This window comes from Danio rerio, chromosome 3 (assembly GCF_049306965.1).
Source record: "Danio rerio strain Tuebingen ecotype United States chromosome 3, GRCz12tu, whole genome shotgun sequence".
In the NCBI taxonomy this organism is placed as follows: domain Eukaryota; kingdom Metazoa; phylum Chordata; class Actinopteri; order Cypriniformes; family Danionidae; genus Danio; species Danio rerio.
The window spans coordinates 29,697,701-29,704,823 of record NC_133178.1 but is presented as its reverse complement, the minus strand read 5'-3'; positions in this window follow the sequence as shown (position 1 = coordinate 29,704,823).

Genomic DNA, 7,123 nt, shown 5'->3' with positions numbered 1-7,123 from the left:
CATGCAATTTCGGGTGTTTCATTTTTTACTTTAGACTTCTTTTGTAAGTTGATACCGCATGGCGAACAGAAAGAAAATCCTCCACATTTCGTGACTCGGAATGTGCGTGTTGAATCTGAAGGGAGTCGCTCCAGTATGGAAGGCCGTTGGTATGGCGTCCGGAAAGGGTCGTTAACATGACGCTGCAACGTGCACTTGTCTCACTGAATGTGACGTCTGCGTCTGCCGAACGTGACGTCTTCGTCTGCCGAACGTGACGTCTGCGTCTGCCGAACGTGTCATCTGCATCTGCCACATTACTGTTCCGCTGCTTAAACGTGACGTCTGCGTCATGTCTGCTTCAAGGGTTTGCAGCACATTGCATACACTTATTCCTGCTTTATTATACCTATTCATACTCTATAACTGTTTTCACTTATCCTCGGTTATGTTTCATTTGCAATTAGGTGCTTTTTACCTTTCTTATTTATGGCATTTTATTCCAAATGGTAAATATTTATACAAATGATTTAAACATTTTGGTATGCCATATATGGTTATACCTATTGCTTCTTTTATTGTGGTTACAGCTGATTGGTGTGTGTGTGTCTACAGTTTTGCAGCAGTGTGTGTGCACACCTGATGGCTGTGTTTGACCTATAGTTCATGTGTGTGCTCATTTGAAGGCCTTTGCTTTGAAATGGCAAGGAAATTCCATTATGAAAAATTTCTGTGTCAAAAGCATCCAAGTGTGTTTAGTGATTTGCAAATGACTGTTTATAATGTTTTGCAAAAAGTGTGAAGCTGATAATGTGCTTACAGTTGTGCAGATCTAGCCTTGTGTTTTGCTCCATGAGTGTACGGTTTTGCTAATTGTAGGAAAAGTTTAATTTTAGTGTGTTTGCAATCATGAAAAACTGTAACTAGGTAGTAGGTATAAACTATCAAATTTATCTTCAATAAATGTTTACAGTAGTATAGCTATAATTATTAGCTTTCAGTAAATATGTTTTACAGGAGCTATAAATAAATAATCTTTAATAAATATGGAAGGCAATGTTGCAGTATGGAAGAGGAAGCATGGAGGGGAGGAAGATTGGTAAACAGGAGACAGGGCATGGTAATTTTTTTATATATATTGAAATGTATACATACCCCAGAAAGCTGAATAAAACACTTTACATTTGTTGTATGGTATTTGTTAGGATAGGGCAATATTTAGCTTTCTGTCTATCACTGTTTGGTGAATACAGTATGTTCATGTACTTTATAGCAATACCTCTTAAATAAATCAAACCCAGATTATATCAGTATTAGTCAGTTAGAAATTATATGAGTGTTTAAGATTGATAACCGCAGTGTGTAAATGAAGCAAGCGGATTTATCTTGAATGAAGAGTGTGTGTTCTGTACAGTGTTAAAATTGTGTTTTGTTACAGTGTTGTAAAGTTTTGGATGAAGTATTTCATTTTGCATAAGTTCTGATGTGTTCTGCTGTTTGTGTGTGTGGATGTGGAAATTGTATGTAGTGTTTTGACAAAATGAGCCTTCATTTCAAAATTGTGCTTGAGCAATCAAAAAAAAAAAAAAAAACTGTAAATGAACAATGACTCACTTAGTTTTTTTACACACAATTACTTGTACTTCAGACACAATGACTGCAACATGTGACTGATGCACCAACCCCCTGAACCAATTCTGCTAAACTACAAGCACAATTCCTGCTTTACACCCTAATTGGAGGTTTAAAACACACTTTTTTCAAAACACAACACACAATTCTCTGCATGTGGCACAATTTTCATGCAGAAAATCTATTGTTTTTACAAGGAACACACTGTCATTCACAATTGTAACGTCAGTTGCTCTACTTAGCGTACTAACTCATCACATAGGTAAACACCTGTCACACAGAATTGCAATTTAGAAATCAGAGCTCATCTGGTTCATAACTGGTTCACTGCCCACCCATGTTTTTTAGCTGTTTATCTCCTTCCATATTCTCAATTCCTTAATCCTATTGAAGATTTTTTTTTCTGCTTGGGGATGGAAAGCGTATGACCGAAATCCACACAATTTACAGTTTTTCCCAATTGTTTACACACATTTTCTGAAAGCATGCTTTATATTGTCAGAACTCTAGGGTGAAACCCTTCAATTCTCCTGCAAAATGAAACATTAGATCCAAAACAATGTAATTTCTTTTCAACATGGTATTTTGTTTTCAAATTATTATGAGGCACACAAACCATCACATCAATAGACATTTATAAGATCAGTTGAACACTGATGTGCTGAATGTAAAACACCATGACCACTTCTCCATTCATCATAACGACTTACTGTCAGCCTTTTTCGTTCAGTGTTACACTTGCATTTGGGGATGGAAAGTGTATGTCCGAAATCCACAATTTTTTTTAATTTTTTTTTACTGTAACAGTATTCTGTAAATCCTTCTGTTGATGGTACATGTAGACCACATTATGTGCACCTTTGTGTTGGTTGGGGTGAACACTGTGTGCACTGTTTTTGTGGGGTAAATACAGTAAAATATAAGTGGTACAGTGTGTTTTGTATAAAAACAATATTCTGAAATATTTTACAATGCACTTCTGTAGGCCTATACTCTCTGTAGTAAGTGGCTCATCATGTTAAAGAGCCTGGAGGAACGCCATACGTTGGGGCCAAAACGTCTGCAGCGTGTTGTGTGTGTGTGTCTGTGTCAGGCCCGTTAAGGGGTGTCAGGGGTGGAGTGAGCGACGTATCTGAGTAGGGGCGTGTGCGCGCGAGCCGTACCTGAAGGATGGTGGGGGTGAGTTGCGCGCGACATAGGCTACCTGAAGAGCTAGGAGGGATGCGGGGCAGAGGGGTGTGCAATGTATTTAACGACCGGTTTGCGAGAAATTATCATTCATTTGCAGGCATTTGGGAGTCTCTGTGCACTTGCAGGATACTCCTAGTCTTAGCAACTGGATGAATGTAAAGGAGGATTAAGCTAAATTGTTTCTACTCAATAACTAATGTTCTCAACTCACAGCAACAAAACTTTACAATGAGTGCAACACTTTGTATTCTATAGTTTATTATTATAATTTTTCATTTTCCATATCTGCAATTCCTGTATTTTGGCATTTTTTTGCAGTCAACTTAGAATCCAACAGGGAAATCAATGTTTTCTTTATTGAAATATGTTATTTTTATTTAAATATTTGAAATTTAAATGGCATTAACATGCCTGTGTTTTAATTTCTTTAATAAATATGGCTGTCAAGCCAGGATCTTGATGGTTTATTGTGGGTATGTTGTTTGCATGAAGAAATCTGTGTTACAAGTTAAACAAAAATTCTATTAAACAATTATATTTTGAAATTTTATTCTAATAAACAATTATAATTTGAATTTAAATAGTTTTTGTCTTGCGTTTACATTAATTTTACATTTAAATAGCCAAGTTTCAGTATTTTAAATGCGATTAATCGCGATTAATGGTGATTAATTTTTTTAAAAAAGGTGCGATTAATTAGTGAAATTTTTTTTTATCGATTGACAGCACTAGTATATATTAGTACGGTGTAATATTACTGTGTATTTAAAAATGGCACTTCCTTTGTTTTCACTCTCCTGATTGTGTACGTGCTGGTGACGTTTATCTGTAAACCAATGGTGTTCAGCTGCATGTCTAGCTCCACCTTTTGGTACCTTTTTGTTGTGCTAGGTCTCAATCTGAAAAGTGGTACGGGTTACTTTTTGGTATACCTTTTGACAGTGAAAAGGGCCATAAAAGCATATCGTACCACTCAATGGAAATGGGCCATTAGCTATAATAGATCTTCATACAGCAGCAAAATGTACCCATTTTACAGGGCATTCTGTAAAATTGGCTGTGAGTAAATAAGAAAAAAAACAGCACAACATATTAAAGGAGCATGTGTATGTATGTGTGTGTGCACTCGCATCAAATGCTGTAACAGCATTTGTGTGTGGCTCCTTCGTATTACTCTGGTATTTGTGACTGCCGGTCTCTGTTTCATCATGTCTGAGTTCTGTTATTTTGTTGTGTTTATCCTGACATCAGACCCCAGTTATCCTCTGAATAGAAAAGTACAAAGAGTAGGTGGAGAAAACCTACTTTGAGTGGGCGGGGAGAACCAGCTCATTTTCATTTAAAAGCACAGGTGCGAAAACAACTATATTTAACCCTTCGCAGGCAGTTTGATTGACATGCGATTTGGCGAGTCATAGCTCTGATATTCTGTGCCCGTTACTGCGTGCCGCTTACTCTGACAAACAGAACCGCTAGACTAACCCAGGTATAGTAGAGGAATTTTAGCAATTAACATGGTGAAAATGTGCCTGTATAGGTCTTACAATGCAGACAGCAAGCACCCAGAAAGGCTGGGCATATATTTAATCTTTTCCTGAAGCCTAGAGAAGCCTTAGAGAGCCTTAGTATCAACTGTCAATCAACAGTGCCGTCACTTGCTTATAGAATGACTCTAAACACAAGTACTCAATATAGACTAACTAAAATGTTCTGGATTTAGACAGCCCAAAAAGTTTTCATTTATGAAGCTGTGATGTGACAAGAACCAGTGAATTATCTGAAGGACTCATAAGATTGAGGGGAGGTGAGCTAACTTAAACAGATTTGAGACCTATATTAACAATTAATTTGATCAAATTGTGAACATTTCCCTTGTATGCATAATGCAGGCCTTTATGTCTGCTTTTGTCTGGAATCAGTATGTGATTTGTACAGAAATAATACACCATTTCCCTGGAAAGTGCACAATATGATGGGGGAGCACATGGCTGAAGCTGAAAGCATGTTGAATAGTGAGAAGGAGGATGGGGCTTTGCTAAGGGTCAATTCCCTCTGACCCAAAAAATAAAATTGAATAAAAATATTTTTCAACCAAGTCACTATATATATATATATGTTCTCATTTCCTTTCTACAACTATCTTTGTCTGGAAGAAACCGCCCTCCCCTTCTTCCACCTTTATCCAGAACAGGCGGCATGGTGGCCCAGTGACTAGCTCTGTTGCCTCACAGCAAGAATACCAATGGCGCCGGGTTCTCGCTGGGCCATTGAGTATTTCTGTTGAATGTTCTCCTCGTGTCCACATGGGTTTTCTCTGGGTTTCTCAGTTTCCTCCCACCGTCCAAATGTGCTCTATATTACAGACAAAATAAGCCTAAATTGTTTTTTCTAAATGTCTTACTTACAGGAAGTTCACCTTAGCCTCAGCAGCATGGGAGTTTTGAGATCGATCTGAGCTCAATCTTCCCTCGCCCTGTGAAAGGGAGGGAGCCCTGGGCCTGAGAATCCCTTGAGCTCAGGGCTCTCTTCTGGGACAGCATGCCAAACAAGCTATGCATAAATCTTAAGCTAAGTGTGAATTCTTGAAAAGATCTGATAGGTATTTCACCTGAAACTTCACAGACACATTCTGGAGACACAAAAGACATCTTGTAAAAAGGCCAAACTTGGAGCCCTTCAAGAATAGTGATCACTTGAAGGCATTTATTGTCATTTATTAGTTGTGTGGCTCTTATTTAAATCAAAATGACAAGTTTATATGCTCTTGAATTGTTTTACCTCACAGATAGACAAAGGTGAGACACGGTGTCCCACTCCTGTGTATTTTTAATTTACCATTATTGTCTGTGCATGATCTGTGATGATGTGTTAGCTCTATTGTAGATGTAGGTTTGACACTGAGACATTGAAAGCAGATGAGAACTGTCTGCATGGATAACAAGTTACTGGAAATGTAAAAATATGTAAAAATGATATGAAAGATTAGCAAAGCTTTGAAAATGCCAATCACGACTATTATCATTTTGAAAAGGGAAAATAATTCACAAGTCTCTTGATACCAAGCCAAGGTCAACTAGACCATGATAGAATTCATCCACAACTTCCAAATAATTTGTTCAAAAGACAAAGGAAAACCTGCAGGTAACCTGAAAAAAGAAAGAAAAAAAAAGATTACACTTACTATTTGGCTGTTTAACCCCATGCATTAGCATTGCATTTGGTGTCTAATATAATACAAACCATTAATATAATTTGAGTATACTTTTAGGCTATTTGTCGATATAAACTCTTTTTAATGCAACTTTCTGTGTTCAAGATCTGCTGATTTCAAACCACTAAGTGAATAAATATTTTCCCACAAAGACTGCTGAGCGTGATCATTCATTCACAAATAGGGGTGGGTAACTTTATATATTATTTTAATTATTAATAGTATTATTTAAGACAGATCAGAGAAAACCTGAACCTCCAGAAAACAAAACAAAACTGGCAGATAATTTACATAATACATACATAATTTTTTCTGGACAAAAGCTGTGCAAAACAAGCTCTTTGACTTTCCATCATGAACAGCCCTATCAGTACAAGGTCAAGATGAATCTCTAGTTACATCAGAAATAGATAAAGGTTCTGGAGTGGCCAATACTGTCTCCTAACCTTAATTACATTAAGCTGCAATGGGGGAAATTTCAGCTATGGATCATTCAAGATAACCGAAGACTTTGCATGACCTGGGAGGCTTTTGCCAGGTTAAATGGGAAGCACCTCCCCAAAAAACAACTGTAAATTAAACAAATATCAGCACAACACAAAGTTTTAATTATTATTGGCCATGCTAACCTTTAATGAAGTAACCTGATGATCCCATCGTGCAGGTCTGTTCATAGAAAGTTAAATATACGGGTTTGATAATTATTTCCAGGAAAGATACCAATTTTGTACCTGCTTAAAAAAGAAATTACAAAAACAACCCTTACCTGGTTTGCTATTCTTAGTATAGTATACAAAAGTATAAGCTAGTCAGCTAAAAAGTGCCATACTGCACCTCTACAACCAGAAAGCTAAGATCAACAAATCAGTACATGCTGGTTTAAACCGTCGTTGTCAGCAAATATAGTCTATAAAAACACATTTGCTTATTCTATCACATTCCTAGTATGGAAAACAGATAAGTTCTTACTATGTTTGTTTACTCTTATATTAATCGTGGGCTTGTGTGTGTTTGTAGATAGAAATAATCCGTGCAATTTGCAAATTCTTTCAAGAAAAAATAATATCTTGGTGTTCCGTCTAGAGGGCGCTGGTGTGTTAGAAAATAAAA